Consider the following 13,878-nt stretch of genomic DNA (forward strand, 5'->3'; position numbering starts at 1 on the left):
AGCAAGCTCACAATAAGGCCAGTGGTTCTCATTTTGGTGCAAGCTGGCGCCTCGCCCCTTTTTATCGGAGTTACAGGGATGCTGAGTTGGTACATGGCCTCAGGTCCACACTCAGGGCAAGCATCCTTTTAATAATGTACATTTGGATCTTTGGCTAACTTGCAGATGCAGTACTTGACTCACGTCTTTCATGAATCCCCACTTTGTCCACACCCTCTGGTCAGCACCTTCCTTACAGGACAACAGGTCCCAATCTAGACAGCATGGTAATCCTGCTCCCATGGGATTTGTCAGTGATTGGCTTAGGTCTGAGCATGCAACCCATTTTTAACCAGTGAGAAGTTAAGGAAAACCTAGGGACTGCTGGGACAGTTTTTCTCATTATTAAAAAGAGATCCAAGGGACTTTCCTGGTGTTCCACTTTCCTAGTGGTCCCTGCTAAGACTCCTGGCTCCTAATGCAGGGGGCTCAGGTTCGATCCCTGGTCAGGAAACTAGATCCTACGTGCTGCAACTGAGAATTTGCATGCTGCAACAAAAGTCGAAGATACTGCATGCTGCAACTGAGCCCTGAAGCAGCCAAGGAAATAAATAAATATTTAAAAAAGAGAGGGAGAGATCCAAGACAAGAGTGCTTCCTTTACTTGTCTCTGCATTTTGAAGTGTAATGGTGGGATGCCTGGAGGTGCTGCAGCCATCTTGTGACCATGAGGGAGTGGCCAACATGCAGAAGATAGAGCAGAAAGTCAGAAAGAACATGTTCATGGTGACACGTACCATCAAATTAATGGCCCTTGAAACTGTCCTACCTTTGGAGTTAGTGTGTGGGATACTAAATGTCCTTTTTTTTTTTTTTTTTTTGCCATGTGGCTTGTAGGACCTTAGTTCCCCAAGGAGGGACTGAATCTGGGCCATAGCAGTGAAAATGCCGAGTCCTAACCCCTCGGACAACCAGGGAACTCCCTAAATGTCTTTGTAAACTCTCTTGAGTTAGGGTTTCTTTACTGGCAACTGAATGTATCTTAGCAAATACAGACAGGGAGGTCCAAGACGGGCCCACTGTGTCTTGTGAGGGAAGCGTGAGTTCGCTGAGACAGGGATGGGGTGGGGAAATGAGCCTTGGGGTGAGCCTTGCTCTGAGCCAGAGCACCAGCTTTGTTGCTCCTGGCTGTGACAAGTCACGGGCAAATCACTTCACCTCCCTGAGTTGTAGTTTCCTTGGCTCAGAATAAGTATTGAGTCCCACGTGGATGCTCAATAATTGTCACTTCTCTTCCCACTAGGTATGTTTCTCTTCCAGTTATTTTTAAAGGGACCAGGAGGGGCCAGGCGCAGAGAGTTATTTCATGGCATTTAAGTGCTAGGGGGAGTTCATACAGAGACCATTCTGAGTCCTTTCCCACAGTTGCTCCAAGTACAAATCACATCTCTAATGCCAGCAAGAGCGCTGAGGGGGAGGCAAATACACCCAATTCTCAATTCTCCATGGTGATGAGGGACGTGGATAATTGAAAACAGCAGATAATCCCCGAACCTGCTTTGAGTCACTGACTTCCACCACCTCCCCCACCATCACTTCTTCGGTACAGCTGACAAACTGCTGCAAGGATGCCCGTCTCTGCTCTCCTCTGGTGCATCGCTCGGCAAAGCTGCTTCAGTACAGTCAAGGCCAGGGCGATGGGAGAAGCAAGGGGACTGACACCTCCCCCGCCCTCCGCCCCAGCCAAGAACAACTCAGAAGCTGCGTGACTAAGCTCGCCTTGGAGTTGGGCTCTGTCTACACTTAGGCTAGTTTCTCCAAGCTCCTCCAGGTGGAAATGAGCCCCACAGATGCAGGTTCTTCACCTCTGATGGGCCCTATTCAGGCCAGACAGGGCAAAACTACACATATGCTCAGAGATCCTCCCCTTACGTCATCATTTCTTAGGGCCAAGGGTGACTTTCCCTCTCCCGAGCAATGGCATGAACTAAAATGAATTAGATGCATTGAATTTAGAGCTTTTGGATTTTTGAAGAAAAATTTTGGCTGTGTCGGGTCTTGGCTGTGGCACGTGGGATCTTTCATTGCAGCTCGAGGGCTCTCTAGTTGTGGAGCACAGGCTTAACTGCCCCGAGGTCTTCCCTGGTGGCTCAGATGGTAAAGAATCTGCCTGCAATGCAGGAGACCCCAGGTTCCATCCCTGGGTCGGGAAGATGCCCCGGAGAAGGGAATACTTCAGTATTCTCATCTGGAGAATTCCCTAGAGAGAGGAGCCTACAGTTGCCAGGAGTTGGACACAACTGAGTGATAAAGCACACCGATGGGATATGAAACATTAAGTGCAATTGCAAAGTCACTCATTTCCCATCTTCCACCACACGTGAGATCTTGGTTCCCTGACTAGGGATCGAACCCACATCTCCTGCATTGGAAGGTGGATTCCTAACCACTGGACCAGCAGGGAAGTCCCCTAGAGCTTTTGGATTCTTTAGCCAGGTGACAGAACCCTCTTATTTACCAAAGCCTCCTTTCTGTCAGTGAAACACCTTCATATGAAAAGGATGAAAAGTGAGGCAAGAAAGATGAACATTTGAGTACCTATCGCATGCTGTCTCTGTGCTAAGCACTTTGCATCTTTTACTTCATGGGGAGACCAGATCTTTCTAATGAAAACTTGTCTAGCCTTAAGTAGGAGATACTGGCTGCTTGCTTGTCTCTGGTAACCTATTCTGGAAAATTCCTGCTTTGGTACCAATAACACAAAAATAAATCTTCTCCAGTCCTAGACCTGGGGTTCAGGTCTCTCGGGCTCTCTTGCAATCTTGTTCTTTTTCTCTACTCTAAAAATTTGATCAGACGAGATCTGTGGGTCTAAGAGAACTGGGCAAACTGAAATTTCTTGGCTGGGGAGTTGCTAGCCTTCTTGGCCTGTATTAGGAGATGCAGAAGTGCCCCATTGGCCAGAATCAAGGCTCAGAGCACCGGAAGCCACTATGATAAGATCTAGGGGGTCTTCAGGGCAGTCTCTCATCCCTCTTTCTCTTCTTTCCCTTCTATGGCCCTTCTGGGTGGTTTAGAAGCTCTCTAATGGAAGTGACAAGAAGTAAGTAGGAAGCCACTGGCCTTTCTCACCCTCTGCGGCTCACATCTGCCAGTTCCTGGAGCTACCAGGAGGCTAAATCACTAGGTTTGCAGGAGGAAAAAGCTATTATGCTAAGAAAGACGATTAGTGCTCACCAGGCCTCCCCGGGGCTCCCACCATGGGCCACAGGGATTTCCAGAGATGGTATTTGTCATAAAATCAGCGCTGGGAACATAGTTTCAGAGCAATCAGAGGAGGCAAGGTTTCCTAAATTGTGGGAAAAACTCCCCAGTTAGAATAATGGCTTATTTTTGGCACATACTCTTTCTGAGAGGGCTTTCCCAGTGGCTCAGCGGTAAAGAATCCACCTGCAGTACAGGAGACACAGGAGACAACGGGTTTGATTTCTGGGTCAGGAAGATCCCCTAGAGGAGGAAATGGCAACCTGCTGCAGTATACTTGCCTAGAGAATCCTGTGGACAGAGGAGCCTGGTGGGCTGCAGTCCCTAGGGTCGGAGAATGGCATTGAAACATGTAAAATATCATGTATGAAACGAGTTGCCAGTCCAGGTTCGATGCACGATACTGGATGCTTGGGGCTGGTGCACTGGGACAACCCAGAGGGATGGAATGGGGAGGGAGGAGGGAGGAGGGCTCAGGATGGGGAACACATGTATACCTGTGGTGGATTCATTTTGATATTTGGCAAAACTAATACAATTATGTAAAGTTTAAAAAAAATATATAAAAAAAAAAGAGTCGAACACAACGGAGGGACTGAGCAGCAGCAGCAGCAGCTTTCTGAGACACACAGCCTCGTCTCATTTCCTTTCTGTACGTGCCTTTCAAACATCAGACGGGAAAACAGCCAAGATGAGCGTGCTGGGCCTTTAGAGTCTGCAACTCAGTTATTTGATCTTGGGCAGGTCCCCTAGGCCTCTTGTTTCTCTTTGTTTTACAGTTTCAATTGTTTTATTTTTGGCTGCACGGGGTCTTCGTTGCTGCGTGTGGACTTTGCCTGGTTGCGGCGAGCAGGGGCCACTCTCTCGTGCTGTGCTCGGGCTCCTCACGGCGGTGGCTTCTCTTGCAGAGCACAGGCTCTAGAGCCTGTGGGCTCAGTAGCTGTGGTGCACGGGCTCTGTTGCCCCAAGGCATGTGGGATCTTAGTTTCTGGAGGGATCAAAACGGTGTCCCCCGCATTGCCAGGCAGATTCTTAACCACGGGGGCACCATCTTGTTATCTGTATGATGGGGATGACAGGAACTGCCTAGCAGAGGATCACCAGCTCAGTGAGAAGTTGGTTGCACAATGTCTGGGGCCTGCTGAAAGTGAAAGTGTTAGTTGCTCAGTCACGTACGACTCTTTGTGACCCCAGGGATTGTAGCCCACTAGGCTCCTCTGCTCATGGAATTCTCCAGGCAAGAATACTGGAGTGGGTAGCCATTTCTTCTCTAGGGGATCTTCCTCATCCAGGTCTCCCGCATTGCAGGCAGAATCTTTACCGCCTGAGCTACCAGCTTGGTAGGTGCCCCCAAACTGTTGTTACAATTGGTTTCTGAACTATGGTTCAGGCCTGGTATTGTGGCAATGGAAGGAGTATCCTTGCGCAGCCCACATGCCCTTTCTCCCCATCCAATGATGGGCAGCCTGGAAATCCAGAAATAAAGTGTTCTCTCTTCTCTTGACCCTCCTGAGAGTCAACCGAGCTCATTATCAGGAAGAGATTTCCCAGGTAGAGGGCAGAGGCCAGGACTGAAAGGACTAGGCTGGCAGCCCCCCTGATCTCATGGGGGTGTCCTATATGAGGTCTCCCCGCTTCTTTGGTGTCTTTCCTTTTATTAGAAAAACCTACCAGAGGCTCTGGAGCAGAAAGCGGAGTCCAGGCTGGATTGTGGTTCCCAGCAGTGGGGAATTGTCACTACACCGAGTGTCCAGCCAGCGGTGCTTGGGCCTCCGCCTTTCTGGCACTGTAGACCCTCAGCATTCTAGCTCCAGCGTCTGTGAGAAGGGTTATCTTTGAGTGACCCTCGCTCCCGGATGGGGTGTTATTTGTGGTTCTCCCGAGGTGTCGGATGGAGTTCCACTTGTCATGAAGTCAGCATTGGAGAGAGTCACTGCTGGTATGTGAGCCCAGCTGGTTGTCCTGCACCCATTTTCTGGGGTGACCTCGTGATCTTGTTTTCAAGGTAAGTCTTGGAATTTCCATTACAGGTCTGGGGGAGAAACAGCTTTTCTGTTCTGCTTCATTGTATTTAATGGCTGAAATTGAAAATGAGAGAAATAGTGTAAATGTGGGGATTTGGAAAAGCTTTTGATCCTTCCCTTAATCAATCTTTTTCAAGCTTTAAAAAAAATATGTGTATAGACACATGTATATACATATATATGTGTATGTGTATGTATGTGTGTAGATCTCTATCTGTATCATCTATATCTATCTCAAGGATCTTTGGGGGTAGAGATAGGGCTTCCCTGGTTCATTCACATGCTTCTTCCAGGATATGGTTTTTTTTTTTTTTTAGTGGTGTTCAGGGCACAGCTTCTTCACTCTCCTCCTTCTGCCATTAGAATGGTATTATTTGCATATCTGAGGTTGCTGATATTTCTCCTGGCAATCTTGATACCACTCTAATGGCAGAAAGCCAAGAGGAACTGAAGAACCTCTTGATGAGGGTGAAAGAGGAGAGTGAAAAAGCTGGCTTAAAACTCAACATTCAAGAAACTAAGATCATGGCATCCAGTCCCATCACTTCATGGCAAATAGAAGGGGAAAAAGTGGAAGCAGTGACAGATTTTATTTTCTTGGGCTCCCAAATCACTGTGGACGGTGACTGCAGTCATGAAATTAAAAGACACTTGCTCTTTGGAAGGAAAGCTATGACAAACCTAGACAATGTATTAAAAAAAGCAGAGACATCACTTTGCTGAAAAAGGTCCTTATAGTAAAAACTATGGTTTTTTTCCCAGTGGTCAAGTATGGATGTGAGATCTGGACCATAAAGAAGGCTAAGCACCAAAGAATTGATACTTTCAAATTGTGGTGCTGGAGAAGATTCTTGAGAATCCCTTGGAGAGCAACACCAAACCAGTCAATCCTAAAGGAAATCAGTACTATATTCATCTAAAGGACTGAGGCTGAAGCTGAAGCTCCAATACTTTGGCCACTCAGTGAGAAGAAATGACAGATTGGGAAAGACCTTAATACTGGAAAAGCTTGAAGGCAGGAGGAAAAGGGGACGACAGAGGATGAGACGGTTGGATAGCATCACTGACTCAATGGACATGAGTTTGAGCAAACTCCGGAAAAAAGTGAAGGACAGGGAAGCCTGGTGTGCTGCAGTCCACGGGGTCACAAAGAGTCAAACACAACTTACTGACTGAACAACAATCTTGATTCCAGCTTGTGATTCATTCACCCCAGCATTTTGCATGATGTACTCTGCATGTAAGTTAAATAAGCAAGGTGACAATATACAGCCTTGTCATACTCCTTTCCCAATCTGGAATCAGTCAGTTGTTCCCTGTCCCGATCTTTAAAGGTTCCTTGTGGCCACTGGAGGCGCTGGAGGATGAAACTGGCTGTCCTTCCAACCAAAAGCATGCGGCTTTTGGTTGAAAACAGAGAAAGGATGTTCCACTTTGAACTCTCCTGTTCAGTTGGACCTGAGTCCATAGCTGTATGGAATCTCGCTCATGGTCTTGGTGACCTGGTCTGATGTGTAGATGGGCAGCCGTGGGATGGACACGGGTAGTTCTGATTTCCTGGTAGAGAGCCCAGTGCCGGAAAAGAGCTCTAGTCTCAGGATGGGGACAATAATAGCAGCGGTGGTATCCTGATCTCTCAGAGGGCATGTCCACAGAGGTGGTGTGCTCTGGTTCTCATGGCAGGGACAGGATTCGAGGTGAGAGTGCTCCTGTCACCTGGTGGGATCCTAATGGGCGGGTGGCAGGGCAGGCTCTGTTCCCATGGTGGGGAAACTAGTAGCGGTGATGATGCTTTGATCTCTTGGGGAGGATAAATGAATGTGGCAGGGGGGAGTTGGGATGCCTCTGCCCACAGGGCAGCAGGGGGTCCAGGAGTTGAGCTCAGAGAAGCTCCTGGACTCATGTTTGTCCTTATGTAAGAGCAAGAAGGCTGTCAAGGTCTTTCCTGCAGACACTGCTCACGCACACAGCTGTGGGGCCTCGCTTCTCCCCCTCTTCCTTTCAGAATCCTGCTTGAGAGACGCCGGCCACAGTGATTAAGTGTCTGATTTGACGGGGATCCTGTTAAGACACTAATGCTTTTCTAATTCTGGCTAAATCGACATTGGTTTTGTCGATCTACCTACAAAGGTTGAGCTTGTTGCTTCCAATTTCAAGTGATTTCCATCTTGTCACTGTGTCCTTCCCCCTTAGCCTGTCTAATCCCTGGGTTCTTCCAGCTGCCTGGTACCTCCTGCGAGGCTTCCTCCTGCCTCTGAGGCTTGGCAATTAGAAACAGACTCCAGCAGGGAGGGCGGCTACGGGATTATTATTGAGGAGGGAGAGCCTGAGTGCAGTGTCCATAGCAACCCTCCCGTTTTCACCTTTACCGGGAGAGGAGGAAGGCAAGGGAAGGCAGGAAGGCAGCGAGATGCCTGCCCTTTTGCATTATTCATATCAAAGTGCTGGGTGCAGAAGGCCTTGGCTGTTGACTTTGCCCTGCGCAGGTGGTGCGGGGAGAGGGGACTTTTCCCCATCTAGTAACAGCGACTTGGAGTGGAGCTTGGGTATGGGGTGGAGTCAGTAAGAAAGCAGGCTTCCCAGGTGGCGATAGTGGTAAAGAACCTGCTTTAACAACGCAAGAGACGCAGGTTCAATCTCTGTGGTTCCTTCCAGCCCTCTCAGTCAGCGATTTTATGCTGGCTTCCTTAGGAAGATGATAGTGGTAATATATTCTTTTCCGATGATGAAACAGCTCGAGGAACCTGCCAAATAGGAGCTACCTCTTCGAAACGTTCACAGAGGTGAATCCTGGCACTGAATGTAGTTCCTGGGTCTCCAAGGAAGGAGGCAGAAGGTTAAGGGCGTGGTTCTGTTTGGGGATCTCCCTCGTGGCTTCCCAAGGGGCCTGGAGCGCAGTGCTATGTGTACATGCCACCAGCAGAGGTCGCCACACTCCTCACAAACCCGCCACTGGTTTCGGTGCCCCAGGTGGGTGACGGGTGAGCATAGGCTGTGGCCTCAGTCTCAAAGCCAGAGCTGGGCTGGGAGCCACCACGACCTTCCTGCTTGAGCCACCACTGGTCAACTGGAGTCTGGGGAAGGGCTGATGTTATCGGTTGGCTCAGAAGCCTGGGGCCCAAGTTACTAGCCAGCCTCTGGGGACCTGTTCTCTCTCTCAACCCGAACTGTAGGAGGGCCATTCATCCAAGGCTACAGAGTGCCTGGGGCCTTGGGCTGCCCTGGTTCTTGGCCTTCTCTTTGGCAGCTCAGGTGCCAGTTCTGGGTTTGGGAAACTGTTAGAGGTAATTTTTTTTTTCCTCCTCTGAGCCTTTTGGGACTGAGACCAGGAAATGGACTTAATCAGTAAATCTTAATTGAGGGCATGCGCTATGCTAGGTACGGGGGATTCAGCAGTGGATAAAATAGACAGAAATTCCACCCGCAGGAAGCTGAATGTCTAGTCGGGGACGGGGGGAGGATGCCATCACCTACACTGCAGTGTGGGGCTGGGAGTGGGCACACCTACCTCTCCACTGACTTAGCCCTCAGTAGACTGGCCTTTGGACCTGCCCTGACTCTAGGGATGAGGGTCAGGTGCTGAACCCTGGCCAAATGGGTCTCATGGGCTCCACCCCAGCCACCAAGGTCCACCAAGGTCCACCAAAGTCCTTGCACTTTCCCAGTCAACCACTTTACAGTTTGCAAAGTGTGTGCCCTTATCCTAGCTCCTGTGAGCCTGGCCAGGCAGCGTGGTGACAAGATGCTGGTGCCCTGTACCCATTATCTCATGCATTCTTTGCAGAGATCATATCAGCACCTTTTGTTTGACCTCTGTGCATGCCAAGTTGCTTCAGTTGTGTCTGACTCTTTGCAACCCCATGGACTGTAGCCCGCCAGGTTCCTCTGTCCATGGGATTCTCCACGCAAGAAGACTGGAGGGGGTTGCCATGCCCTCCTCCAGGGAATCTTCCCGACCCAGGGATCAACCCGTGTCTCTTATGTTTCCTGCATTGGCAGACGAGTCCTTTACCGCTAGCCCCACCTGGGAAGCCCCCAAAGACCTTTAACTCCTCTAAAAAAACGGACCCATCCAGACTGACTCATCTGGCCAGGACAGCAAGTTCTCACACCAAAGCCATGGAGAAAGGGTCAGGAGAAGCATTTAAAAATGTGTCCCGATTTTCACAAGACGACTGTGGAGGGAGGCATGACTGGGTCCAGCTTTATGGGCTCAGAGTGGTGCCGTGTGGTCACCGGCAGGAAGACGGTGGCTCTAAAGCAGACAGATTGGAGTCCCAGCCTGAGGCTCCTCCGGCTCCGCCGCCTGCCTGCTCACTCTGTCTTCTCTTCTCATCCAGAACCAGCCCCGCCGGCCACACGGTTTTTAGAGCAGAATCGTCACCCTTCCTTCACCCTTCTCTGTGAAGCTGCTTTTATGAAACTTCCCCAGGTCCTTTTGTCAGAGGGGGTTTCACGGAGAACCTGCCTAGAAGTGGAGGGCGGGAGGAATTGTCCTCTGGAAGGGGACGAAGCCTGGTGGTGGTGACTGGGTGGAGAGGTGACCTGCAAGCGGACAGTCCAGTTTGGCTCAAGGCATGACCTCTTGCCTTCTTTGACAACAAGCGCAAGCCAGTTGCCTTCCCTGGAACTTAACTCAGTTTCCCCATCTGTAGAACGGGGCTACTAATTCAACCCCACTGGCTTGTGGGGACCACACAAGCACAGAGCAGGCTTTCAGGGAACGCACCAGGGCATGAGATGTTAAGCCGTACATCTCTTTTGAAGCGAGATCCATGCAAAGCACAGAAGTTTCAGTTTTTCTTCAGCAACGCAGGATCCTGGAGGAGAGGGTATATGCTGCCGTAGGTGGCTAAGAGCGGCTGGTGGGTGCCCTGGAAGCAGGTAGGGTGTGCTGTGGTCTTGCCTCACTCTTTCTGCCATGGCTTGGGGGAGGCTGAGCGGGCTTGAGTTAGGAGAGCCCTCGTCCTGGGTCTGGATGTTCAGGGACTCAGAGAAAAGCACGGATGAGGGATCTACACCTACAGATGGGAGCTCACGGTGGCCAGGAGTGCAGGTAAGGGGTAAGCACTGTGTTCAGGGTCACAGTGCCCTAGACTCTCAATCAGGCATCAGTTCACTCACTCACCTCCCAGTTCAACACACAGTCTGGGTGCGAGGTGGAGTGCGGTATTGTGTGTGTGTTTTACAATTCACACTACAGGCTCTTGTCACCGAGCTGCTTGTGGGTGTAAATTAAAAACAGGGGAGGAAAGACATGCATACAGAGGACTCCAATACAAGGCAAGGGGTGAAAAGTATCCCCAGAGAGATACAAATAAAGTGCTAAGGGAATTCAGAAGAGGGAGATGGTGTCAAACTCGGGGGGAGAAGCTGAGGAGGGGGTGTCTGGGAAGGCTTTGGGTGGAGGCAGCACTGTGCTTTCTTCAGATTCCAGTGGGACTGGACGCTGAGTGGGCTGGAGCGGCCTTCCAGGCAGCACGAATGGGGAGCGTGAAACAGCATGAGTCCGGGCTCAGAAGGATCCAGGTTCAAATCCATGACTTACTTACGAACTTCAGCGAGTCACTTCAGCCTTTCTGCATTTTAGTTTATGGGGGTGAGAGTGTAAAGGCTGGAGCGATAAACCCTTCCTGGCCTGCTTTCCAGGGCAGCCAGGAAGTGCAAATGGAGTACTTTATGTGAAAGTAGTTGGAAAACTATAAAGTGCTATGAAAACGCAGGGGCTGCTTTTATTTTTAAAGCATTAATTGATTCAGCAACAAAACTCCTAGGTAAGAACACAGTAATGACTGAACCTGGATGGGCTAGACAGCAGTTCAGCTCAAAGCTATCTCTAACCCAATCATCCAGGGTCTGAGGAAGTGTGGTTGATCTTTGTACTTTCATCCCTGGAAGGTTAAGGTTAGCCCTTAACCACCACAAACTTTCTCAAAAATCCCACCATTGTCTGTTGTTGTAGATCATCTGAACTCCATCCATCCACCTGTTTGTCTGTTCAGCCAGCCATCCAGCCAATTTACCAATCTATCCATTCACCCATTCACCTATCCATCCATCCATCTGTACAATAAACCTATAATGAGTACATCCATGGCCAGATACCCTGCTCAGTGTTGGGGATACAGAAAAAAATTAGACCCCTTCTCTGGGCTCAAGAACTCTACAGCTTAGTGGGAAAGACAGCCATATAAATCATATATCATTACTGTTTCTAAACCCATTTTCAGTCAGTTCTACATTTTTGGGGGTAACAAATTCCAGAGACCACAGATTATAGGATTTTAAGGCTGAGTGATCTTTGAACTCTCTTTTATCACACTCATTTTACTGATGGGGAAATTGTGATTATTGTTTGTTGTGGAAAGCAATATGACTTCCTCTTATTTGCCTCCAAATGACCTCTCCAAGCTTTCAAGTTCAGTTCAGTTCAGTGAATGTTTATGAAACATCTATTGTGTGCCAGGCTCTGGGCAAGAGCTGCAGGTGTGGCAGTGAAGAAGATGCCGTTCCTGCCCTCAGGGATGCACAGTCTAGGGACAAAGGGACATGCAGAGAGATAATAGCTCTAGGGCTTGACAAAGACAGGGATAGAGGTGGGCACAGGCACTGAACACACAGGAGAAGGGCCCCTGCTCTGAATACGAGGAGCTTGGGAGAGGCTTCTCAGAAAGATGTCCTGTGAGCCATGTCTTGAAGGGCAAAAAGCAATGTGTTAGATGAAGATGTCCTGGAAAGGCATGCTGGGCAGAAGGCACAGCGTGGGCAAAGGCATGGAGGCTTATTGGAGGAGCTCCCCTGGAGTAGGAAATGGCATTCCACTCCAATTTTCTTGCCTACAAAATCCCGTGGACAGAGGGGCCTAGCAGACTAGAGTGCATAGGGGTGCAGAGAGTTGTACACGACTGAGTGACTGACTGTAGACTGGAGGAACCATATATGGTGTTCGGACTTAAGGGGGGAAGTGGTGCAGGATGAATGTGGAGAGGAGGGCAGGGGGAAATGGCAGCACACCCGAGGTGGAGCTGGTATGGCCAAAGGCCCCCTCTGCCTTACTGGGTTTGCTGAGCATGCCCTTGTTTACTTTCTCTGTCCTCTCTGGGCTAAGAAACTCCAGCACATTCCCTTGGCCTTCCTCTTTACAGTCTTGGTCACTCAGTTGTGCCCAGCTCTTTGTGACCCATTGGACTGTAGACCACCAGGTTCCTCTGTCCATGGGATTTCTCAGGCAAGAATACCAGAGTGGGTTGCCATTTCCTTCTCCAGGGTATCTTCCTGACCCAGGAATGGAACCAGTGTCTCCTGCATTGCAGGTGGATTCTTTACCTGCTAAGCTGTCAGGGAAGCCCCTTTCAGTCTTAAGAGGCCTAATTCGTGTGAAGGACGAGCCTGTCCTTCAAGGTGTGGGTTTGCATGTGCAGGAAAAGTCAGCCTTGATTTGCAAGATTTGCCAATTACTATGGTGTAAACACTTCCAACAGCAAGGATTTCAAGCTATCAATGCAACATCACTGGGAAGAGAAATACACTGTTGGGTTTTATAAGCCAGTACCAGCCAGCTCCAGCACAGCTTCTGGGCTGCATGTGTGGTCTGAAGAGGTAGCCTGCTCCTGCTGACTTGCATGATATAGGGACCCTATCACTCCCATTTTATAGACAGGGATCAGAAGGTGGTCGTCCTGCCTGTGATCACACAGCCACTGGCTGATAGAGAGGGGCAGCCTGGGCAGCCTGACTCCAGAGCCTGAGCTCTAACCATGATATTGTTCTCTTCCCATTCCAACAGGGTGGCTGTATCGAAGTGCGTGAGCTGCATCAGTGGCATTAGCCTTCAAGTTCCGGCCCATTTCCAGATGAATCTCCAGTTGACATTTGGCTCTGTATAGTCAGTTCTCCCATCTGCCAGGTGTTTCTCACCCCCATCCATGCTAGAAGGACATACTCTAACAGTCCCCATTGGATCCACCTGGCACAGCCAGGGGACCTGGAAGCGGGAGGGGATCCAGAAAGGTCAACTGAGACAGAAGACAGATCACAGTGGTGGAGTGGGCACAGACTTGCCTAGACCTGGAGTCTGTCCCTAAAAATTGGTTTTTCACAGCCCAGATGCTGTGTCTAGCACTGAGAAGCAATAGTAACAGCACATTTCTGCTACTCACGACTCAGTAATGGTAATTTGTTATGAAATCATTAAGCCTAAGTATATGATCTGGAGCCTTGAACAAAACAGGTGGCTCTGTTTGGAGATGGAAGGAGGGAAACCAAGAAGACAGAAGGAAAGGAGAGGGCAGGCCGGGCATGCTGGAGGGAGGGAGGTGTGGAAGGGGTACTGGTGGGCTGGCATGGTTGTGGGAAAACACGTGAGACCCCAGGCTTGTGTCTGAGCCCGTGTTATGACTTGCAGTGGCGGGGGCGGGACAGTGTTACCATGTCATCAATAATAATAACAGTTATCAAGGTATTGTCTGTAGTTGTAATTACTGAGGTTTCAGGGGTTGTGGCTTACAAGTAACGCTTAACTGTCAATTGTTAGGGCTGATAGGGGATTGGAGAGATGAGAACTGGCATAGGAAGGGTACTCTGGGCTCTTTTGATGGGAGCTCTGCCCCTT

The sequence above is a fragment of the Bubalus bubalis genome, chromosome 6 (genome assembly GCF_019923935.1).
Source record: "Bubalus bubalis isolate 160015118507 breed Murrah chromosome 6, NDDB_SH_1, whole genome shotgun sequence".
Classification (NCBI taxonomy): Eukaryota; Metazoa; Chordata; class Mammalia; order Artiodactyla; family Bovidae; genus Bubalus; species Bubalus bubalis.